Source organism: Cervus elaphus, chromosome X, assembly GCF_910594005.1.
Source record: "Cervus elaphus chromosome X, mCerEla1.1, whole genome shotgun sequence".
NCBI lineage: Eukaryota > Metazoa > Chordata > Mammalia > Artiodactyla > Cervidae > Cervus > Cervus elaphus.
In genome coordinates, this window is record NC_057848.1 from 94,882,012 (window position 1) to 94,908,380 (window position 26,369).

Below are 26,369 nucleotides of genomic sequence, written 5' to 3' on the forward strand. Positions count from 1 at the left end.
GACTTACATTGAAGAAAGTAGGGAAAACCACTAGACCATTCAGGTATGACCTAAACCAAATCTCTTACGATTATACCATGGAAGTGACAAATAGATTCAAGGGATTAGATCTTATTGACAGAGCTCTTGAAGAACTATGGACAGAGGTTTGTTATACTGTACAGTAGGCAGTGATCAAAACCATCCCCAAGAAAAAGAAATGCAAAAAGGCAAAATGATTGTCTCAGGAGGCCTTACAAACAGTGGAGGAAAAAAAAGAAAAGTGAAAGGAAAAGAGAAAAGGAATGATATATCCATCTGAATGCAGAGTTCCAAAGAAAAGCAAGGAGAAATAAGAAACCTTCTTAAGTGATCAATGCAAAGAAATAGAGGAAAACAACAGAATGGGAAAGGCTAGAGATCTCTTCAAGAAAATTAGAGATACCAAGGGAATATTTCATGCAAAGATGGGCACAATAAAGGACAGAAACATTAGGATATAACAGAAGAAGATATTAAGAAAAGGTGGTAAGAACACACAGAAGAACTATACAAAAAATATCTCAATGACTCAGACAATCATCATGGTATGATCACTCACCTAGAGCCAGACATCCTGGAATGTGAAGTCAAGTGGGTCTTAGGAAGCATCACTATGAACAAAGCTAGTGGAGGTGATGGAATTCCACTTGAGCTACTTCAAATCCTAAAAGATGATACTGTGAAAGTGTTGCACTCCTTATGCCAGCACATTTGGAAAACTCAGCAGTGGCCACAGGACTGGAAAGGTCAGTTTTCATTCCAATCCAAAAGAAAGGTAATGCCAAGGAATGTTCAAACTACTGCACACTTGCACTCATATCATATGCTGGCAAAGTAATGCTCAAAATTATCCCCAAGCTAGGCTTCAACAGTATGTGAACTGAGAACTTTCAGTTGTTCAAGTTGGATTTTAAAAAGGCAGAGGAATCAGAGATCAAATTGCCAACATCTGTTGGATCATAGAAAAATCAAGAGAATTCCAGAAAAAAGCATCTACTCCTGCTTTATTGACTATGCTAAAGCCTTTGAGTGTGTGGATTAAAACAAATGGGGAAATTCTCAAAGAGATGGGAATACCATATCACCTCACCTGCCTCCTGAGTAACCTGTATGCAGGTCAAGAAGCAACAGTTAGGAACAGATATGGAGCAATGGACTGGATTAAAATTGGGAAAGGAGGACCAAGGCTGCATATTGTTACCCTGCTTATTTAGCTTATATGAAGAGTACATCATGAGAAATGCCAGGCTGGATAAAGTACAAGTTTGAATCAAGACTCCTGGGAGAAATATTAATAATCTCATTTATGAGATTCCTGAAATAATTCTACATTAATATAGTCAGCTGATATTTGACCAAAACAAGAAAAGCAAAAGTGACTCAATGGAAAATGACAATCTTTTCAACAGTGGTTCTAGAAAAACTAAACATCCACAATCAAAGAAACAGTAACTTAGACACAAACCTTACACCTTCACAGAAAACAACTCAAAATGAAGCATAGACCCAAATGCAACATTTTGCATTACTTTTACTCTTAGACGATAATATGGATGGTCTTGTATTTCACCAGGCTTTTTAGATCCAACACTAAAAACACAATTTATAAATGGAATTTTCTTTTATAAGTTGGACTTTAATTCTTCTGTGAAAGGCATTGTTAGGAGAAAAAAGGAGATAAGCCACAGAGATGGGGAAATTTTTTGCAAAACACATATCAGGTAAAGAACTGGCATCCAAAATATACAATGAACTCTTAAAACTCAACAACAGGAGCACAAAAATCCACTTAAAAAATGAACAGAAGATCTGAATCAATATTTGCTCATCAGTTGTAACCAATGTGTTACACTGTGTGCTTAGTTGCTCAGTCTTGTCCGACTGCACTGTGTGCTTAGCTGATCAGTCGTGTCCAGCTCTTTGCGACCCCATGGACCTGCCCAGGCTTCTCTGTCCATGGGGATTCTCCAGGCAAGAATACTGGAGTGGTTTGCCATGCCCTCCTCCAGGAGATCTTTCCAATGTAGGGATGGAACCCAGGTATCCCGCACTGCAAGTGGATTTTTTACCGTCTGAGCCCCCAGGGAAATCCAAGAATACTGAAGTGGGTAGCCTATCCCTTCTCCAGGGGATCTTCCCAACCCAGGAATCCAACTGGGTCTCCTACATTGCAGGTGGATTCTTTACCAGCTGAGCTACCAGGGAAGCCCAAAACAGATCTAGAAATGCTCATTTGGAGAAAGATGCTTTCATAAAGTTTGGGGGCAAATGAAGCCATCCAACGGAACTGTCATACGCAACATCGATAGGCACAGACTTCCAGGCTAGAATCTTTTCCAAGCCCAAATTTCCTGCTCACCTCTGGTCTAGGCCCCCGGCTACACTCCGTTACACAGTCAATGCTGGGTGTATCTTCTGCTCACCGTTAGTGTGAGGCAAGTGAGCCTGGGTCTGTCTGTAGCCTGTCTGCAGCCCATCCAGGAACAGGGGCACTGGGGTCATGGTCACTGAGTCTGACTGCAGGGTGTACCCCATGAAGGGGGGATGCAGGTACTGCCTCTTATAGGGCATGATCTGGGTGGCCTGATGGCAGCTGAACATTGAGAAGTTTGTGGGCATGTCCATGTACGTGTTGTTCATGGTGCCCTTGGGCAAGCAATAGTTGGTTTGGGACCTGTTCAGGGGCGCCTGGGCCCCCAAGTTGCCTCTAGAACTGGACAGGTGGGAGGGGTAGCCCCAGGAGATGCTGGCGCTCAGAATCATGGGGATGGTTTCCATTGAGCAGGGCCCTCCCCGGGCCAGCTCTGCTGTGGCTCCTTCTTGGGCCAGAGGCATCTCCAGCAGCCATGAGGGACCCCAAGATGATGAAGGTGACAAATACTGACTTGACTATGAGGAAGGGCACGTAGATGGGAACTAGTGTTACACTAATGCAAGATAATAATAGAGCAAATTGGTAGAAAGGGATTGCTATGTGGTCTATTAGAATTGTGTACTTTTCATTCAGTTTTTCTGTAAGCCTCAGAGTGCTCAAAAAATAGTCTATTAATTTAAAATTTTGCAATCAATTATGTCAAGTACTTCTGATCAGTTTTCAAGTTAAGAACTTATTTCTCTACAATCATGAAATAATACATGTAGGTAACATTAATTTCATTATTAACTCTATGTGAGATCACTGATTGCTTATTAATAAGTATAGAAAATAAAGTCCATATATCTTAGGGATCTCTTAACATATACATTTTTTGATCTCTGTTTTGAGGAACTATATGATACTTGAAAATTATGAGATACTTTCATCTCTTCCTCATTTTTTGGATTAAAATTTGTTTAAAAATCATTGATGTATGTTAGAGATTATTATATATTTGGACATTTTTACATTTTAGACAATATTTCTCATAATAATCCATTCCTCACAGGTGGACCATGAGAGCTAATTAAATAACTCAAAATTTGATACAAATTTATTTTCCTATATTTAGAATAAAATGATGCACAGTTTCATAGATTCTATACTTTTCATATGACTGAAATGTAATATTCAAAATTAAATTTAGCATTTCAACAAAAAAAATTATCTTCCATTCAATTTCTATATTTAGTAAGAAGGACTTTCCATGAAGGACTCACTATGAAGGACTTGAAAATATTTTAAATCTCCTACTGAATATATTGGCAATAGAGCTGAAATCTCCACTATTTGGGGGAATTCCCATTATATTTGTCATTGGCATCTTTAAATGGTCATATTTGTCAATTTATTTTATTTTTATGTTAACATTCTTATTCAATTATGACGGCTCTACTTTTACTTTCATTCTTATGTCATCTCTCAGAATGAGAGATTTACCCAGCTAACGGGAGGTAGTAGTGGACTAGGATCTTCCTATGTGTTAAGAGCAGAAGAGTGGTAAAATTCCAAGCAGAAAATAATTTGAAGCTAATCATTCTTTTCAATTTTAACATTTAGTTTGGTCATCCCAAATTGCATGAAGGGACAGAGTGAGTAAAGGAGAAAGTCAGTGCAAGAATTGTTTTTAAAAATGATGTGGAGATACCTTAACAACTTAAACAATTTAAAAGGAGTCCTATAATATATAGTCCCTGTGAATTGCTTTTTTTCATCTATGTAATGTTTTCAGGAGGCTTCCCTGATGGCCCAGTGGTAAACAATCTGCCTGACAATGCAGGAGACATGGGTTTGATCCCTGAGTCCTGAAGATCCCCTGGAGAAGGAAATGACAAGCCACTCCAGTATCCTTGCCTGGGAAATTGCATGGACAGAGGAGCTTGGCAGGCTACAGTCCATGGAGTCACAAAAGAATGGGACATGATTTAGTGATGAAACAAAAACAACAATATTTCAGGATACAAGAGGACTTGAATATTTAACTACACAACATGTGTTCTCTTTTCTAGTAATTATTTTTTAAATATATATTTTAATTGGAGGAAGATTGCTTTATAATGTTGTGCTGGTTTCTGTGGTACAATATTAATCAGCCATAATTGTGCATATATCCCCTCCCTCCTGAGCCTCCCTGCTCTCCCCCCACCCCATTCCTCTATGTCATCACAGGATGCCAGGCTGGGCTCCCTGTCTTATACAGCAATTCTTGATGAAATTTACCTCTATTGTACTTTGGCAGTTATCTAATTTTCTTCTGTGTGCTTTTTGTTTATCCATACAGATGAGAATCACCTTTTAGGATCAAGTGAACATATTCTATGAAAGAATGTGTTAAAGTAGATGTAAAGTGTAGCAAACTGATGTTCAGACATTTCTATTAGCTTCTTATATTCAGTAATGGGAAAAATACCAGCAATGTTTTCTATCCATGAACCATTAAAAACAGGAGCTTAGAAAACCAATTCTTGAACACTAACAATTGTTATCAAATTATCTCTCTTACCTATGAGATGTCAGGTCCTGGATGTGTGCTTTTGATACTAGTGAAGGAATGCATTGCCTATGTAGCTAAAGCTGTTGATCTTTCAGGAAAATCTTAGAGCACAGATAACTGCTTCTACAGTTCTGTCCACTTAATTTCTTTGCTCTTCTTCATAAATCTCTTTATCACCTCCAGATATACCAGCTCTGCAAACTTGCTTGCATTTTCTTTGGACTGCTTCAGTTCCATTGTTCCCATATAAGTGCATATTCATTGGAAGTGAATATTCATTGGAAGGATTGATGCTGAAGCTGAAACTCCAAGACTTTGGCCACCTGATGTGAAGAACTGACTCATTTGAAAAGGCTCTGATGCTGGGAAAGTTTGAAGGCATGAGGAGAACGGGAAGTGTATGACAGAGGATGAGATGGTTGGATGGCATCACCAACTCAATGGACAAGAGTTTGAGTAAATTCCAGGAGTTGGTGATGGACAGAGAGGCCTGGTGTTCTGCATTCCATGGGGTCACAGAGAGTCGGACATGACTGACTGAACTGAACTGAAGTGAACTGAAGTGCTATTAACTCAAGAGGAGGTCACCTGATAGATATCATATAATCTGGCAATTATACTTTCTTTACCCTTTCAGATCAACTCTCTATATAGAAAAATTGCCTGACTAAAAGTTTAATTTGGAGCTTTCTGACATCAGTTTATGCTGGTAATTTTGTTAGTACATACATTATTACAGCTAGACCTCTTTTTTAGACTATATGCACCTTGAAAACAGTATGTAGCTTGTGTAGTGTTGCATATCTTCCAGATGCACTCAAAGATCTTAAGACACTCATTAGTGAATATATTTGTGCAGTTAATATTCCTTCTATGATGGGGAAAATTCCCAATTTTCTTCTTATAGTCTCCAAATTTAGATACTTGAATATGAGAATTTTTAAATAGTATATACCTATGCTAATCCTCTCAATGTTCACAAGAGAAAATACTAGAATTCTGAACAATTTATGCTTAATTTTGAATATAGATCTCTGTTCCACAGTTGATAGAAGCACTGATATAACCATTATGGTATCGAATAACTCTTAGGATAGACTTAAAAATTATTTGTCATTAACTAATTGCACAAATGACAGGAGAGTCTGGCAATACTCTCAAAGAGCTTTTCTTTCCAAACTACTTAAAACTTGCAGATGAATGTACTGTTAGTCTCTGCTCCATGCCCAACTCCATCTAGCAATAACAAATACTCATTTTTCTAAAGCTCTGGGTTCTGAGATGGTAAACCCAGCACAGAAAATGACTCTCAGTAGGGATACCTACATCTAAAAAGAACAAGATCATATTTTGCCACAAATCAAATCTGACAAAATTACATTTGGGGATACTGCAAAATCAGTGTGCAAGTTAAGTCAAATTAAATCTTTAGAGCGTCATTGCTATTTGTGAACTCACATCATTCTTTCACTTATTACCCAGTGCCTAGTTATACTTTTCTCTTGGTACACAGAGAATGAATCCTATAAATACTGCTGATTAGAGGCAACCCCTACTACTTGTCTTGAGGTATGACAAATTCAGCCCTAATCTATAATTTCTCTCCCTTTTGCTCTGATAAAATATTCATGTCTTAAGATTTTTATTTTCTAGAAACTTAATAATCTCTAACCCAGTCTTCTGTATTATATTAGTGGCACTCTTCACCAGTCCTAATTACTCTCCCCCACAGTTAGATGGCTGATCTCCTCATTTCATTATTCTTTTAGTCACATGCATTTCACCTAGGTGTTAAATAGAAATATTTCTCTGATCTCTTGGAAAGGATTTATAGTCTATTTTAGATGTCTTTTCATATTATCTCAGTTTAATAATAATTATGCCCTATAAGAAAAGTGGACTATGTACTTCAAGAGGACCACAGTGAGTCTAGTGTCAACCTGGTATCAGTCATAAGACTTTATTAAATTACCCATTCAGTAAATCCATGGCTGGTTCATGTCAATGTATGACAAAAACCACTACAATATTGTAAAGTAATTAGCCTCCAACTAATAAAAATCAATGAAAAAAAATTACCCATTCATTCACTCACTTGTTTACTCCTCCTGCTTTCAGATATTTACTGAGCAGCTACTTGTCAATCATGCTGATGAATGCTCTAGGGAATGTATAAATGGCTAGAATGCCATTTTTTTCTCTCTAGTAGTTCAATCTTAAAGAGACAGACATGTCCACAAATAAATACAGTATGTCAAATTCTATAATAGAGGTTTGAAAAAGCTCTATGACAAGATAAACTTTCACCCTATGAAGAAATGATAAAAGGCATCTCAAGGAAAATTATATTTAGCTTGGCTGACAGATCAGAATTAGATGGTAATACATAAAAATTGAGAATGGGTATCTCAAGAAAGGAAATAGCATTTGCAAAGGGTAGGGAATTAAAGAATTTTTTTTTTTTCAGGGAAAGGGAAAAATATGTTGGTAGCTGAAGCATGAAGTGCAAAGGAGGCAATGATTGGAGATAGCAAATAAGTCAGATTTGGCATTATTGTGGAAGGTCTTATATGGCACAGAATAAATTTGAAATTTATGTTGTACATTACAGATAAGCAATAGAAGCCAGTTTGTTGTTCATTAAAAAAAAAAAAAAAAGAAAAAAAAAAAGAATCTGAAGTCTATTATGAAGGATAATTTAAATTAAGGAGATATATTTTTCTAGAGAAAAAATGACAAAATAAATTTGCTATCTCTCGAGAAGAATGATTATTGGCAAATTCCAAGTACTGTGCCCATAATAATTTTATTATGCAAAAAAAAAATAATGGTGATTAAGCAGCAACAGAGAATTTTGGTTGTAAATCTTCACCATGAAGAAAATATGAGCAGAAGTAGAAGAGTGGCACCTTGGTACTGAAAATAAGTACTTTGTTCCTTTTCTGTTTGCCTATTTCTGTTCCCCTCTAACATTCAGTTCAGTTCAGTTCAGTCACACAGTCATGTCTGACACTTTGTGATCCCATGAACTGCAGCACACCAGGCCTCCCTGTCCATCACCAAACCCCGGAGCCTACCCAAACTCGTGTCCATTGAGCCGGTGATGCCAACCAACAATCTCATCCTCTGTCGTCCCCTTCTCCTCCTGTCCTCAATCTTTCCAGCATCAAGGTCTTTTCAGATGAGTCAACTCTTCGCATCAGGTAGCCAAAGTATTGCAGTTTCAGCTTCAACATTGGTCCTTCCAATGAACACCCAGGACTGATCTTCTTTAGGATGGACTGCTTGGATCTCCTTGCAGCCCAAGGGACTCTCAAGTGTCTTCTCCAAGAACCACTACAATATTGTAAATTAGCCTCCAACTAATAAAAATAAATGAAATAAATAAATAAAGATTCTTCTCCAACACCACAGTTCAAAAGCATCAATTCTTTGGCACTCAGCTTTCTTTATAGTCCAACTCTCACATCCATACATGACTACTGGAAAAAACAATAGCCTTGACTAAATGGACCTTTGTTGGCAAAGGAATGTCTCTGCTTTTTAATAAACTGTCTAGGTTGGTCATAATTTTCCTTCCATTGAGTAAGAATCTTTTAATTTCATGGCTGCAGTCACCATCTACAGTGATTTTGGAGCCCCAAAAAAATGAAGTCAGCCACTGTTTCCCCATCTATTTGCCATGAAGTGGTTAAAGAATCTAATTATAGGAATGAGATCACTAAGCAATTGAAATTTATACCTGACTTATGCTCTCCTCCAATGCACCTCATGCCTTGCCTAACCTGTTAATTATTTTCCTACATAAAAAGAAGTAAGAATGAAGAATGAAGCAGTTAAACCATGAATAGCTGTCCACCTCCAAATGCTCCCATAGCAATCCTGCAGGTAAAACATGCAGGCAAGATAACATCTAAAGAAAGAGCCAGCTGGTCTGCACGTAATGGATAATAATGTAGAACCCAATTCCCTGCCTCTCTGACTCACTGAGATTCTTCCCTCTGTTTTTTGTTGTTGTTGTTGTTGTTGTTGTTGTTTGTTTGTTTTGTTTTTTTCCCTTTGAAAACTGTCGGCTGAGCAGAAATTTTGAAGTTGATCTCTGGGCACTAGTCCACCTTCTCCCCAGATTGCCAGCTTTTCTGATTAAAGATTATTTCTTTTCTACTGACAATTGACTCTTGAATTATTAGCTTATGGACAGTGAGCTTCTTAATGAACCCTGGGTTTAGTTACAGGATAATAGATTCAATGATAGAAGAAAAGAAAGAAATATAAAATGATCAAAGGAGATGCAACTATTGCTTATGTCCTGATCTTTACTATTTTTCTGTCTTTGAATGTGGGATGTTTCTCAGGAAGATTCAAATATTTCACATCACTAATGCATCAGTCCAAAGATATTTAGGAATAACCTTATATCTCCTTTTTTGACCTAATGATCCTACCAACAACATGTATACTTGTTCTAATAATAATTTTTACTATTATTACCTATATTTATTGAAGTATAACTATATGCCAGGCAATCTGCTAAGTACTTACATTATTTCAGCTAATCCTTATAATCACACACAAAATTAGTTTTCATGCATTTTGTTTTCTTACATAATTGATTACCAAGTGCTCCGGATAAAATCTTAGACATGTCTATTGACTCTCACTCTTCTTGCTATTCACACTGTAATTTTCTTTGTGTGTGCCTTCATATTTTTTGTTATAAATAACTATAACAGCTATATAAACTGTCTTTAATGCTACCAATTATTTTTTTGCTCCAGTATATTTCTTATACAACTTCAGATATTATATTCTTCTTGTAAAAGTTAACAGACCACTCCCTTAATAGACCTGTACATGTTTCTAGGCCCTTCTAGCCTGTGTTGATAAAAATGAAAATAAAAATTTTGAGAGTTTCTGTAACTCTAAAAGATGATGTAAAACATTGCAATCCTGAAGAATGCCTATTATCCAGTATTTTTAGGAAGTCTCTGAAGAAAGTTCACATAACAATTCACAAATATTTTACTCCTTTGCAATCTGTACTGTTTTGCAGGTTATGCTGTTGTAACACACAGTCTCTTCTCTTAATTTTCCCATAGGCTTGGTTTCCTTAGAAAAGTATCCTTCACACTGCCTGGCTACTCTATTAGTTTCTGAAATTTTCCCACACACATATGAACCCTCACATAAGAAACCCCAACACATGAGCTGTTTTTTCATTATGTTGTAATTGGTTATAATATTAATGAGTTACACATCATAGCCAAACACAAGAAGATAGATAAAATATTTAAAAATTATGAAATAAAAACTACACAGATTTAAAATATATAGCTCATTTTAAGGGATGGCATGAGTATCAAAATGACATAAGACATTCTTTTTTATGTCCTTTTTCAACAAAGAATTAAACATTTCAACAACAACAAAAAGATTTAAACTTATCATAAGCCAAAGCACCACACTTATGTAAGCTGTGGGTCTATTCAACTTTGCTTCCAGTAACAAACACACAGAACATAGTATGGGCTGTGGAATTAGCAGAGCAGCAAACCTGCTCCAATTTCTCCTGTCATGGTTAGGGGAAAAGTTGGAGAGTGTTCACCAGGGAAGATACACATGGATCTGTCAGGAGAGTGTGTAATTTCCTTGGTTCTGCCTCTCTGCAGCCAAGACTGGAAATGGCAGACCAGTATTACAGCTCAGTTACAACTCAGAGTCTTACTCAGCAAGCAAAGGAGAGTACACACTCCAGGCGTGGGGGAAGGCTGACCCTATAGGAGAAGCTTCAATCTGTCTTCCTCATTTTATACATTTGTTTCCACCCACCGTGATCCTGGCCTGTGCAAATTGGTCTAGCCAAGAAGGGGGCATGTTTTTTTCACCTGAAGTTCTCACTCCAGTCTGCAGATTTGTTTGTTCTGTTTTCACAGGCTCTTCTCTTTCTTTGTCTTTTAGCCACCGCCAGTTTGGATTCCTTTTTCCTATTCTAACTACCCAACATTCTCTCCTCAAGAGTTGGGAGGCCAAATTGTTGGGAATAGGGGCATTGAGGTCTCTCTGGCTACTTCCTGCTGAGTTGGGACAGCAAGGAGTCTTGGGCCTCCCTCTCTTGCTAGTCTCAAGCCTCAGAGTCCTTATAATGGTGTCCATCTAAGGGTGAGTGATATTTTCTGTGGTCAGGTGTAGTTTTATATATCTTTGTTGAACTAGCACTGCATTTTGTAGCTTATTGACTAGGGCAGAGAAAAAAAAATGCATTAAGCAATTAATACATGGATCAATCATAAGCAGTATCAATATAGTGATAACAGAGGTTAGTAGGGGCATTGGCCAACTCCAAATCCACCTTAACCAGGAGAAGGATCCCTCAAAGAGAGATTGCAGCCACCTGAGGACTCTCAAGCTCGTTCTTTGAGATCCCATAGGACTGAATGTTTATCTTGAAGACTGTGAGATTTTTTTTTCAACTTAGCTGAGGTATTTACCCAGAAACAACACTTCTCATTAAAGATGGCTCAAGTCCCTCCTTGTTCAGGGATCAGGAGATCTAGCTCCTGTCTATTTTGGAGTACATCTGCTAATCTGTGTTGGCTCTTTAAAGCTATCTTGAGAAACTTAATTTTGGGGGAGTTCCTTAGAATGACCCTCATTCGTAGTCCTGAATAGGTATCTGAGATCTCTAAAGGGCTCATAGGTGTATTGAGTGACCTCTTCTGTTTTTTTTTCCACAGCTTGACTCATGAGTAGTGAATCCAGGAGTTGTACCCCGGTAACGTGACTCCTGTGGGAGTAGAAAGTATTACAGGGTAGGGGCCCTTCCATGTGGGCTAGAGTTGAGCCTTTGGGGGCCCATCTTTCCAAACTTTAATTAAGACTTGAGTCCCTAGAGCATACAGTGGTGGTTCTTTAGAATCTTTGGTTCCTGGTTGACACCATACATGCATATTTCTTATTGGAATTGCCCAATGGCAATGGTATAAAGCAGCAGGTCTGAGCCTCTGGATCTAGGAAGAGGTAACTGACATAAACAAAAGGCTTGCAGTATAGCATCTCATAAGGTCTAAGACCAACCTGTTCCTTAGGGGCTATATGGGTGCAGAGGAGAGCTATTGGTAAAGCCTCCTTCCATCCCAGGGAGATCTCCTGGGTTATCTTTTTATCACTGATTTTAAGAATTGGTTGCCTCTTTCTACTTTTCCTGAGGACTGAGGCCTCCAGGCACAATGGAGATAATAAGTAATGTCCAATGCTTTAGAGACCCCTTGGGTGACGTTGGAAGTAAATGATGTTCCATTGTCACTTTGTAATTACCTGGGCTGGCCAAATCTCAGAATGATTTCATGGAGCAGCTTTTTACCACCCCCTTAGCCTTCTCAGTTTGGGTGGGAGAGACTTCAATTCATCCTGTGAATGTATCTATCATGACTAGTCGGTATTTATACACTTGAGAAACTGGCATATGGGTAAAGCCCATCTGCCAGTCCTCTCCTGGCTAGGTCCCACGCCATTGGATGTGCTGGGCCAGCTGGGGTCTTTGACCTCCTTGGGGGTTGTTCAATTGGCAAGTAAGACAAGAGGAGACCACTTGTCTTACAGTCATTTGGAGACCTGTTCCTCTGAAGGACCTTTTTAGCAATCTTTGGAGGGCCTTTTTCCATAAATGAGTGGTGGAATGTAAGGAGTTAACCAACTTCCACTGGAGATTCCCAGGCAGAAAAAGGAGCCCCTCTTTTTGAAACCACCCCATATGATCCTCTTGAAAGCCCTCACTCTTCGCTTTGAGTCTCATCTTCAGTATATGAAGGTGTTTCTGGCAAATTAGTCTTTGGAACTAATGTGGCAACCTCTATTAGGTCATTGTTCTGTAATGCTGCTCTCTTAGCTGCCTGATCGGCTGCTTGGTTCCCTCGTCCCACTTCCATGCTCCCATTTTGGTGTCTGGGAGACTGAAACCTCAGTGGGCAGATGAGCTGCCTCCAAGAGCCTAAGGATTTGATCACCATATATGATTTGGGATGCTCGGGTAGTCAAGTGGCCTCTTTCTCTCCAAATAGAAGCATCAGAAAGGCATACTTGGAGTCAGTTTAAGTAGCTACTCTTTTTTTTTTTTTCCTTTTCCCAGCTCTAAAGCTCGAGTCAGGGCTATGAGCTCAGCCAATTGGGCTGAAGTACCTGGTGGCAAAGGTTTAGGCTCTATGATCTCGAAATTGGAGACTATTGCATATTCGGTTCTTCTTTTTCCATCTAAGACAAAGCTGCTTCCATCAGCATACCAGATATCCTCATGATTGGTCAGCAGATCTCCTGATAATCCTTCTTGGGGTTTTGCCCAATGGTCCAAAGTTTCTAGGCAAGAGTGAAAGGGGAGAGGAGAGAGCCCTCGGGGTAGGCAGAGGGGTAGCTGGGTTAAGAACCTGACAAGGGGATGTAGTCAGGCCTGCATTTTCCATCAGCACTGTGTGATATCTGAGGATTCTTTGATCAGGCATCTGTAAATGGCCTCTCCCATTCAGGAGTTGTTTCACTTGGTGGCTGGTAAAAATAGTTAGTTTACCCCCAAGAGATAATTTTAAAGCATCTTCTATCAGAACTGCGATAGCTTTCCTGATTTTGATTTTGAAGGCAGGGAGAGATCTCTTCCCAGTAAGGGAGTAGGACACTCAGGGACCACCAGAACCTAGTGGGAAAATATTTGTCCATCCCAGCAACAAATAAGTGCTTGGGTGAACAAGCACTTGTTAAGTGTTTTTCCTGTAGCACCCAAAATGGCACAGGTTTAGTGGGAGAGGAAGCTCTGGAGCAGAAGGTCAGGACAGAGTAGGTAGTCCCTGTGTCAACCAAGAAATCCTCTGACCTACCTGCCACAACCAGTTGCAACCTTGGCTGTAACCCCATGATGGTTATCTGTGACAGGTGGGTTGGCTGGAGCAGGCTGCTTCAGTACTGTTGAACCATCATGAGCGAAGGCTTGGTGCTTGACCTTGAGGCTTTTGGGTCATGAGGACAGAGTGCAGCCCAGTGTCCCAATTGATGGCATTTATAGCAAGCCATTTTAGGAGACTTGCCACAGTTTGGACACTCCTTGGCCCAATGTCCCACTTGTCTACAGATTAGGCATTTGCTCTTGCCTTGTCCTTCAAGGACCTGGTGTTTGCCATAGTGCTTTCCTGGAGGGCAGCCAGTATCTGGGCATGCCTTGTCTCCTTCCTTCTCTCCCTGTTCTGGGCCTTGGCCTCCTTATAAAATGTATTGGTGGCAGTCCAGACCATTTCATCTAAAGAGGCAGCAGTGTCCTGCTGCTGTAGCTGTTGTAACTTTATCCTCATGTCTGAGGATAAAATCACCTGTCCTTCATAAGAGTATAAGTCCAGACTGGCAAACTTTTAAAGGGCATCTTTTATACTTTCCAGAAAGGCAATGGGGTTCTCTTTGGACTCCTGAGTTATTTCTGAGACTGGGCACAGTCCCACAACTAATAGGTTTTCTTCTATTTCCATGGGTGGAATTCCTTAGGGGTGAGCCTTTCTGAAGTTTATCCTACCCAATACTGTTGCAACCTGAGGGCTGGGCATCCCCAGGTCAGGGTGCAGATCGCTAGGCAGGTTGAGGCATGACAACCTCCTGGAGATCAAATCCCCAGGAAGATCGAGGCATGTTGGCCTCCTGAGAATTGGGTCCCTAGGCAGGGCGAGGCAGGTCGACTTCCTGGGACCTCAGGCTGTAACTGGGATTCCCCAAGGTCTCCAGCATGACTAGTGCTGGGTAGGATTAAGGGGTTGTAATCTTAACTCATTGTCAGTTTGTCCACTACTGATAGGAATAGATACCATGATGTAAAGCAAACCAAGCCTGTGCCCTGAGACCGGGAACCTGGTAAAATAGCCATAAGCTTTATCCTCTTATTGCTCTGGGGGAATGTAAGTCACTGATTTCCTCCCCTAGTATTCCATAAGACCAGATTAGGGTATTTCCAATGGTAAACATTTCATTGTCATAGATCCACTCTAGGTAATAGCAGAAGTAATGACAAAGGAGTGGATAATCTGGTCCTGTTAGGGGAGTTAAGATTATTTTAATAATAGGCTGGGTGGAGTGATGTTGCCTACAGAGGGGGCAGGGTAGTGGTTGTAGGAGTTAATAAGTGGTTTAAAGCAACAGACCAGATGTTCTACAAAACTGGAGTGGAAATTTGATCTGGGGGTATGTTTGTAGCTTTTGGAGAAGGGTGGTAAAGGTTTAAGCCCAAATGGCCTGCAGGGCTAACCCCCAAAGTGGAAAACATTGCTCCTGGAAACCTAGTCGCCCTTGAAGGGATGCCAACAGATGGACTTCTAGCAGCCATTATGTGCCTGTCATCCACTGTAGTGAGCCCACTGAGAGGTGCTGTTGTCCCACTTGTTGTAGGAAACATGGAAGATAAAGGCCTGAATCTCTAGAGGGACTGGATATTATACAGTATTTCCCTCCTAAGGGCCAGCTATTTTCTGGTTGTCCTGCCAGAAGATTGTAGAGGCAATATTGTAGGCCCAGATGGAGTTCCCGAAAAGAGCATGAACAGGATGGAAGGAAGGCAAGGCACAACATTTGAAAGAATGAGTTACCCCAAGGGCATAACATAAACCCATTAAAATCAAATGGGACCAAGATGGCAGAAAAGCCAAATTCAACTAAACCTTGATCCTCAATCTGCAAGCTAAATGACACACCCAAAGGCTCCATGATTGTTCCAAGGTGCTATCAAGGACCAAGGAATGGATGATTCTCCAACTGTTGAAATGATCCTCCCACTCATTAACATATGAAATCACCCAGCTCACAAAAATTAATCACACATTTCATGGCCACTGAACCCACCGTCTGCCATAGCACACATTCTGTGGAGTGTGCTTCTCTCTGAATCCAAACAAATATACCTCTTAACCTATTGCTGTGTGTCTCACTGAATTCTTTTTACAATGAGACATCAAGAACCTGAGCTTCATTAGGTCCTGAAACCAGGCACTGTGGGTTTTGGCCAGGTTTGAATCCTTTCCATGCACACCTGAGTGACTAAGCACAGCACAGAGTCCCTGCCACACAGGCTTGAGTACCAATCTTAGGGAAATGGCTTCAAACACAACTCACAGAAATAGAAAGATAATGACCTGCCCAAAACTTTGTAAACAGTGGAACACATGGAGAGAGGAGCTGAAGGACAGGAGGAAAAAGCAGTGGGAAGAACAGTGAGAAGTACCCCTTCCATAACTTGCTGGAAACTCAGCTAAATACCTGACCTGTGCCCACAGTTTTCATTGGCCTGATCCTTGGCACAAAAGACATTAAGGACAGAAGACCCTCACCCACTTGGGCGACAGCTACTAGGATTCAGAGTACAGTGGAGCCTTTGGGACACACTGGGGAATGGCCCCTGCCAGAGTCCCTCAGTTGCACCCAATGCCACTTACCTGTTCACAGGGGGTTCAAAGAAACAAGAAACGAGAGATTGTAAAGGAATTAAGATTTTATTAGTCATATGTCCTTCCAGCCATAGGGGTGAGGATTTCCTATCTTAACCAGAGGTCTTTTGGAATCTGAGACTGAGCTGTGTGAGCTTTCTGCCGAGTGTGTTTTTGCTGTCCCAGTTTCCAGCACACTAGGTTTCTTATCACTTCCACTGTGTTGGGTTTCTTTTGCATTCAGCTTCCACAGTGTGAGCTTTCACCGAGTTGTGCTTCTTCTGTGCTTGGCCTCCACTGCGTGGGGGCTGAGTCGAGCTTGATTCAGTCAGGTTACATTCAGGTCATGGCACCAGATATGTCAGGGGAGTGTGTAGTTTCCTCGATTCTGTCTCATCACAGCAAAGATTTGAAATGGCAGACTAGTTTTACAGCTCAGTTTCAGCTCAGAGTCTTATTCAGCAAGCAAAGGAAAGTACACCCTCGAGGTGTGAGGGTGGGCTGACCCCAAAGGAGAGTCCTTAATCTTCCTGGTTTCCTCCTTTTATATATTCATCTCCACTTCCCTGAGCCTGGCCTATGCAAATTGGGCTAGCCAAAAAGGGGGCGTGTTTGTTTCACCTGAAGTTCTCATTTTTGCAGGCTTTTTCTTTTCTTTGTCTTTTAGCCACCACCATTTTGGACTCCTTTTTCCTATTCTAACCACCTAACAGACCAGAGAAAAATTACAGAAGTCCAGTCCTCCCACAGGGGAAAAAGGAGAAAAGGAAGTGTCCAGCTGCCCTAGAGTTATGGGAAGCAGCCAAAGAGCCCATTTCACCCAGGGTATTGAGGCAGGACCTTGATGATTAGGAGGAGGGAGGAGACTGAGGAAGAGGAACATAAGAATATCAAAGGGCATTAAAATTACAGTTGTCCCTGCTGACTGCACTCAATAGGAAGTCCACCCACAAGCCTCTGGGAGTACCACACCCAAGAATCTCCCTATCAGGTCTGCAGACACTCCCAGTACTCAGAGTGCTAAAACCATCCCACCATCACTACCACCACCACCACCCATAATGCTTGCTTGAGTAACTGAGTAATCTTTGAGTAATTCTGAATACAGTAGGGATAGCAAATTCTGGTAGACAGTAAGCATGCTCAGAAAACAGGCCAGGGTCTGTGGGCAAGGCAGAAACCATAAACTGGTACTATAGCAGCACCTTCTGAGAAACAAAAGAGAGTTCCAATAGCCAGTCTAGTTAGTTGCAAGAACCAGAGACAATATAAAAGTTTAAGAATTCTGCCACAAGAAGAAGCATAAAAACTAGAATGACAGTACCCGTACAAAGGCAATGAAAACCTCAGACATTAACAACTCCCCCAACAAAAAAAAAAAAAAAAAATAGAAAAAAAAAAAAAAAAACTATCTGAAGGCAACTAGCAAATGTTTTAGAAGGCATCTGCTACTTCAAATGTGAAAGAAGCAACACAAAATTACAAGGAACATGAAAAATCACAAAAACACATCATCACCAAAAGATAATAATTCTTCAAAAATCAAGCTCAGAGGCACAGAATTCAGTGATCTGAAAAAGAATTTAAAATAGCTGATTTGAAGAAACTCAATGAGCTAAAGAAAACTCAGAAAGACAATTCAACAAAATTAGAAAAAAATACGAGCTCAAAATATATTTACCAAAGAATCAAGCAAGCATTCTGAAGCTGAAGAACAAATGAGTGAAATTAAAAAAATTAAAAAAAAAAAAAAGTAGTGGAGAGGATCTGCAGTAGAGTATAGCAAATGCAAATAGTATTAGTGAGTAAAAGGACAGTGTTGGTATTTTAATGGACTGGAACCTGGTGGTCCGGAGTTGACGATAATAAAGTAAGAGAGAGAAAGAGGCTGATATACCCTGGTTTAGGCGGAACGCCAATAAAGCCCTGTTCTTAGAGCTTGCACTGCTGCACGTAGGCACCAGGTGCCCTCTCGAGTGGGTGAAGGCACAGTGCACCTTCTCGAGAGGGTCTTAAAAGCCCAGGCAAGAAAGCGAGCTCAGCAGGCCTCCACGCTCCATGGAATTAGCCTGAAAGAGAGAGAGAAGGAAAGAAAGACATGGGGACCAAAGCTCTGATGGAGCAAAGGTGTTTTAATCAACATGGTGTGGGCATATATATTGTCTTACAGGATAGTTATTCTCAGCAAAGATAGTAAAATTCCAGACTTACAAAACATAAGGCGATCCCTATCAAAGAGAGAGAGTTGTAAACAATCATTTTTTACCATATGGTTCATAAAAAGGAAGAGGGTACTTATCACCACAATGAGAAACTAACGAAGGAAATGCCTGGATTCCTCAGCCCCAGGAAAGGCGTGCCTCTCCTCTTAATTCATGAATATTCAGGAATTAATAAGGCCCAGATAATTCCTGACAGATCCAAAACAGCACACAGGAAGCCTCCTGTTAAATGTTTCCTGACAGGATAGGAGGTGTGAAATAAACGAATTAGAGGAGAATGAAACAAATTAAATTTGAAGGAGTAAAGAAAGTCTAAGATTCCTATACTAAGATTCCTGTGGGAGTACACCAAAATAACAAACATTAGAATAATTAATAATGCAGAATTAAAAACTAAAAGAAGGATGCAAATAGTTTATTTAAAAAAATAATATCTGAAAAAAAAAATAATAATATCTGAGATCTTCCCAAACATGGTGAGAGATTTGGACATCCAAATTTATGAAGCTAATATATCACTTCATTATTTTAAAGTTAAAAGAACTTCTCCAAGACACATTATAATGAAACTGTCACAAATCAAACATAAAGAGAAAATTCTAAAAAAAAAGCCAAGGCAAAGAAAGATAGTAACCTACAAGGGAACCCTCATTAGGCTATCAGCAGATTTCTCAACAGAAAGCCTATAGGGCAGGAGGGAGCAGAATGACATATTTGAAGTGTTAAAAAATGTTCCTTAATAATACTCTATCCAGCAAAACTATCCTTCAGATTGAAGGAGTATATATATCATCAGGCCTCATAAGATGTCTGCTCTCTTGCTTTCTTGCCCCAACTGGCCTGATTCACCCTTACCTTTGTGTATGGTTGACTACCTCACATAAGCTGAAATTTTAATCAGTAACTACCTGTGTGATCAACTTGACCCCTAGCTAAGGATTGTTTTAGCCCTCAAACTAGAATGGCTCCATCAATAGGTCATCAGTAGGAAACAGTGGCCCTCATGACAGTGGGTAACCCAAAGAGCTGTAGAGGAACATGTTCAGCAGTCCTTCTAGCAACCAAGAAACCCTTCTGAAGGTATGCCTACTATAACTGATAACTTCCTCCTCCTGTGTGCAGCAAAGATTGATGTTGTATCCTGCCATCAGCCTTATGCAGTGGGATGTTCCTCTAGGACTTTTGTCTCAGGCCTGTAAAATTCTCCATCCAATAAATCATTGATGTCTCTGTCACTGACCCCAGGTTCTTTTTTGGGTATAGCAGTTGGGCAACTGCAAGAATTGCAGGAGTGTGGGGCACAGCCTAACAAGGGAACATAATGACTTTCCTCAACAAATAAAAGCTGAGAGGGTTTATTACCACTAGACCTGTGTTGCAAGAAATGCTAGAAGGAACTCTTCAGTTTGAAATGAAAAGATGTTATCAGTGACATGAAAACGTACAAAAGTATACAACATTCACATAAAGGTAAATATACAGTCAGAATTAAAAAGGTTTAATTCTGTAATAGGATGGTGTGTTACTAACTTTACTATTGTATAAATGTAGAATGAAAAGAATATTTAAGACAATTATAGCTATTATGATTTGTTAATGAATACACAAAAATAGTTAAAAATACAAAAAAAGGGAGTTTTTGTAAATGAAAAAAGCTAGGTTTTTATCAGCTTAAAGTGGACAATATTATCTATGGTATGTCTTTATGTAAGCCTCATGTTAACTGCAAAGCAAAAACCTAGAGTAGGTGTACAAAGAATAAGGAAACAATATATCACCATGGAAAATCACCATTTTAAAAATATAGGTAGATGCAGAAGGGGAAAGAAACAATGGAAATACAAAACAAACAAACACAATTACTAAGATCACATTATTAAGTCCTTAAATATTAATAGTAACTCTCAATAAAGATGAATTGAAGTCATCAATCAAATAGCACAGAGTAGCTGACTGAATAAAAAAACACAAAATCTAACTATAATGTGCTGCCTATGAGAGATTCACATAAGCTTTAAGGACACATATAGGTTTATTTAACTTATATGTAGAGTTCAGTTCAGTTCAGTCACTCAGCCATGTCCGACCCTTTGTGACCTCATGGACTGAATCACGCCAGGTTTCCCTGTCCATCACCAACACACGGAGTTACTCAATCTCACGTCCATTGAGTCAGTGATGCCATTCAACCGTCTCATCCTCTGTTGTCCCCTTCTCACCCTCAATCTTTCCCAGCAGCAGGGTCTTTTCAAGTGAGTCAGTTCTTCATATCAGGTGGCCATAGTATTGGCATTTCAGCTTCGACATCAGTCCTTCCAATGAACATTCAGGATTGATCTCCTTTAGGATGGACTGGTTGGATGTCCTTGCAGTCCAAGGGACTTTCAAGAGTTTTCCCCAACACCACAGTTTAAAAGCATCAATTACTCAGCACTCAGCTTTCTTTATAGTCCAACTCTCACATCTATACATGACTACTGGAAAAACCATAGCCTTGACTAGATTGACCTTTGTTGGCAAAGGAATATCTCTATTTTTAATAAACTGTCTAGGTTGGTCATAATTTTTCTTTCAAGGAGCAAGTGTCTTTTGATATCATGACTGTAGTCACCATCTGCAGTGATTTTGGAGCCCAAAAAAATAGTCTGCCACTGTTTCCGGTGTTTCGCCATCTATTTGCCATTAAGTGATGGGACCAGATGCCATGATCTTTGATTTTTGAGGGTTGAGTTTTAACCCAACTTCTTCACCTTCCTCTTTCACTTTCAAAAAGAGACTGTGTAGTTCTTCTTCACTTTCTGCCATAACGGTAGGGTCACCTGCATATTGGAGGTTATTGGTATTTCTCCCGGAAATGTCAATTCCAGCTTGGGCTTCATCCAGTCCAGCATTTCTCATGATGTACTTTGAATATAAGTTAAATAAGCAGGGTGACAACATACAGCCTTGACATACTCCTTTCCCTATTTGGAACCAGTCTGTTGCTCCATGTCCAGTTCTAACTTTTGCTTCCTGACCTGCATACAGATTTCTCCTGAGGCAGGTCAGGTGGTCTGGTATTCTCATCTCTTTCAGAATTTTCCACAGTTTATTGTGATCCACATAGGCAAAGACTTTCACATAGTCAATAAAGCAGAAGTAGATACTTTTCTGGAACTCTCTTGCTTTTCCAATGATCTAGCAGATGTTTGCAATTTGATCTCTGGTTCCTCTGCCTTTTCTAAAACCAGCCTGGAAGTTCACGGTTCACATTTTGTTGAAGGCTGGCTTGGAGAATTTTGAGTATTACTTTGCTAGCATGTGAGATGAATGCAGTTGTGCGGTAGTACAACATGCAGAGTACATCATGTGAAATGCAGGACTGGATGAAGCACAAGCTGGAATCAAATTTGCTTGGAGAATTATCAATAACCTCTGATACACAGATATCACCACCCTTATGGCAGAAATTGAAGAAGAACTAAAGAGCCTCTTGATGAAAGTGAAGGAGGAGAGTGAAAAAGTTGGCTTAAAGCTCAACATTCAGAAAACAAAGATCATGGAATCCAATTCCATCATTTCATGGCAAATAGTTGGGGAAACAATGGAAACCTTGACAGATTTTATATTCTTGGACTCCAGAATCACTGCAGATGGTGACTGCAGCCATGACATTAAAAGACGCTTGTCCATTGGAAGAAAAGTTATGACCAACTTAGACAGCAAATTAAAAAGCAGAGATGTGACTTTACTGTCAACATTCCATCTAGTCAAATCTATGGTTTTTCCAGCAGTCATGTATGGATATGAGACTTGGACTATAAAGAAAGCTGAATGTAAAATAATTTATGCTTTTGAACTGTGGTATTGGAGAAAACTCTTGAGAGTCCCTTGGATTGCAAGGACATCAAATCAGTCCATCCTAAAGGAAATCAGTCCTGAAGAATATTCATTGACAGGACTGATGGTGAAATCGAAGCTCCAATAGTTTGGTCACCTGTTGCCAAGATCTGACACATTTGAGAAGACCCTGATGCTGGGAAAGGTTGAAGGCAGGAGGAGAAGTGGATGACAGAGGAAGAGATGGCTGGATTGAGTCACCAACTGGATGGACCTGAGTTTGAACAAACTCTGAGAATTGGTGATGGACAGGGAAGCCTGGCGGGCTGCAGTCCATGGGGTTGCAAAGAGTCAGATGCAACTGAACAGAACTGATAGGTTTAAAGTGAAGGCATAGGAAAATATATGTCATGCAAGTGAAAACCTTTTAGAAAGCATGGATAGCTATGATTTACATCAGAAAAAAAAGTAGATTTTAGTCAAAAACAGTAAGAAAGGCTAAAAATGGCAGTTTCTAATGAAAAAGTCAATGCAACAAGAAGATATGACAAACATAATTATAAATGCATCCAACATAAGAACAAATATATTAAGGAAACACAAACTTGAAGGGAGCAACAGACAATAATACATTAATAGTAGGGGATTTCAGTACCCCATGTCCAGTAATGGATTGACCATCCAAACAGAAAATGAAAAAGGAAACATCGGACTTAGAAAAGACATTAGACCAAATGGACCTAGCAGACATTTATAGAACACTCCATTTTTCAGAAGCAGAATACACATGCTTCTCAATTGATTACAGAATGTTCTTCTGAACATAATACATATTGGGGAACAAAACAAGTCTTAGAAATTTGAAGAAGATTGAAATCATATCAAGTACACTTCCAAACACAGCAGTATGAAACCAGAAATAAACAAGAGCAAAGATGGAAAATACACAAACATTTGGAAATAAAACAACACAGTCCTGAAAAACCATTGAGTCAAAGTAGAAATTAAAAGGTAAATTTAAGAAATCTTGAAAGAAGTGAAAAAAGAAAATTGAAACACTAAATCTTATAAGATGCTGCAAAATCCATTCTGAGAAATAAGTTTATAACCATAAACTTTTAAAATCTCAAACAATTTAACTTTACAATTCTGAAGAACAAATTAAATGCCAGTTAACAGAAGGAAAGACATCATAAAGATAACAGTAGAAATTCAAGAAAGAGGAGATATGTGTATATGTGTGGCTGATTCACTGTGCTGTATAGCAGAAACTTACACAACATTGTAAAGCAACTGTACTCCAGTAAAAATTTTAAAAAAAATTAAAAATGCACCAAAAAATCAACAAAATGAAATAGAGATTAGAACCAAAAGAGAGAAAAAATTAAAAATGGACTTATGCTTTTTTCAAAAAGATAAAATTCACAAACATTTGGCTAGAATAATTAAGAAAAAAGAAACAAGGTGCAAATGAATAAAATCAGAAATTAAAAATGAGGCATTACAGCTGATATTACAGAAATACAAAGGATCACAAGAGATTATATGCCAACATTTACATATATATAAATATATATTTATATAAAAAATATATATATAAGACAATTATATGCCAACATTTAATAACATAGAAGAAATTGATAATTCCTAGAAACAGGAAAGCTATTAAGTCTTAATTGGGAAGAAACAGATTTAAACAGACCAATAATGAGTAAGGAGATTGAGGCTTTAACCCAAAAACTCAAACACAGAAAATCCCAGGACCAAATGTCTTCACAGGTAAATTCTATCAACATTTAAAAAAGAATCAATGCCAACATTTCTCAAACTCTTCCAAACAATGGAAGAGCAAGCAGTTCCAACCTCATTTTACAAGGCTAACATTACTCTGATACCATAATCAGGTAAGGATACTATAAGAAATGAAAACTATAGATTAATATCTCTGATAAATATAAATTTTAAAAAAAGTTTTAACAAAATATTAGCAAATTCACTTGAAGACATATTATGAGCAAGTGGTGTTTTATCCTTGGGATACATAAATGGTTCAACATATGCAAATCAAAAAAATTTGATACACATCATTAATAAAATAACCACAAATTATATCATCAATTCAATTAATGCAAAATAGCATTTGACAAAATAAAATATCATTTCATGGCAAAAATTCTAAACAAACTGTTTATAGAAGGAACATTGCTGTTGTTCAGTCATTAAGTCATGTCCAACTTGTTGCAACCCCATGGAATGCAGCACACCAGGTTTTCCTGTCAATCACTATATCCCAGAGTTTTCTCAAATTCACGTCCCCTGAGTCAGTTATGCTAACTAAACATCTCACCCTCTGCCTTCTTTATGGTCCAACTCTCACATCTGTACATGACTACCCGAAAAACCATAGCTTTGACTATATGGACTTTGTTGACAAAAGGATCTCTTTGCTTTTTAACATGTTGTCTAGGTTCGTCATAATTTTCTTTCCAAGGAGCAAGCATCTTTTAATTTCATAGCTGCTGTCATTGTCCAGAGTGATTATGGAGCCAAATAAATTGAAATCTGTATCTGTTTCCATTTTTTCCCTATCTATTTGCCATGAAGTGGCAGGACCAGCTTCATGATTTTAGTTTTTTTGAATCCTGAGTTTTAAGCCAGCTTTTTCACTCTCCTTTCACCTTCATCAAGAGGCTCTTTAGTTTCTCTTCACTCTCTGCCATTAGAATGGTATCATCTGCATATCTGATGTTATTGGTATTTCTCCCAGCAATCTTGATTCCAGCTTGTACTTCATTCAGCCTGGCATTGCCCATGATGTGCTCTGCTTAAAAAATTAAACAAAGAGGGTGACAATATACAGCCTTGTCATATGCCTTTGCCAATCCATGTCAAGTTCTAACTGTTGCTTCTTGATCCACATACAGGTTTCTCAGGAGACAGGTAAAGTCTTCTGGTATTCTCATCTCTAAGAATTTACCACAAATTACTGCATCCACAGAGTCAAAGGCTTTAGCATAGTCAATGAAGCAGAAGTAGATACTTTTCTGTAATTCCCTTGCTTTCTCTATGATACAATGAATGTTGAAAATTTGATCTCTTGTCCCTCTGCCTTTTCTAAACTCAGTTTGTACATCTGGAATTTCACAGTTCACATACTGCTGACACCTAATTTGAAGTATCTTGATCATGACTTTATGACCATGTGTAATGATCACAAATGTCCAGTAGTTTAAACATTCTTTGGTATTGTTCTTTTTTGGGATTGGAATGAAAATTGAACTTTTCCAGTCCTATGGTCACTGTGAATGTTCCAAATTTGCTGACATATTGAGTGTAGCACTTCAATAGCATCATCTTTTAGGATTTGAAATAGCTCAAGTAAAATTCCATCACCGCCACTAGCTTTGTACTTAGTAAAGCTTCTTAAGGCCCACTTGACTTCACACTCCAAAATGTCTGGCTCTAGGTGAATGACCACACCATCCTGGCTACCTGGGTCATTAAGACCTTTCTTGTACAGTTCTTCTGCGTATTCTTGCCATAACTTCTTGATCTCCTTTGTTTCTCTTAGGTCCTTATGGTTTCTGTATATTATCATGCCCATAATTACATGAAGTTTTCCCTTGATATCTCCAATTTTCTTGTGGAGATCTCTAGTCTTTCCCATTCTATAGTTTTTCATTATTTCTTTGCATTGTTCATTCAGGAAGGCCTTCTTATCTCTCCTTGCTATTCTCTGGAACTCTGCATTCTCTTGGGTATATCTTTCCCTTTTTCCCTTGCCTTTTGCTTCTCTTCTTTTCTTATCTATTTGTAAAAAAGCCTTCTCAACCAACCAATTTTCCTCCTTGCATTTCTTTTTCTTTGGGAGTGTTTTGGTTACAGCTTCCTGTATTATGTTACTAACCTCCATCCATAGTTCTCCTGGCACTCTGTCTATCACATCTGATCTTTGGAAT

At 39.0% G+C, this 26,369-nt stretch overlaps 1 pseudogene; it reads right to left on the minus strand.

Moving 5' to 3' along the window:
* Window positions 1-2,409: 2,409 nt before the first annotated feature.
* Window positions 2,410-13,829, minus strand: LOC122690418 (annotated as a pseudogene).
* Between the last annotated feature and the right edge of the window lie 12,540 nt (window positions 13,830-26,369).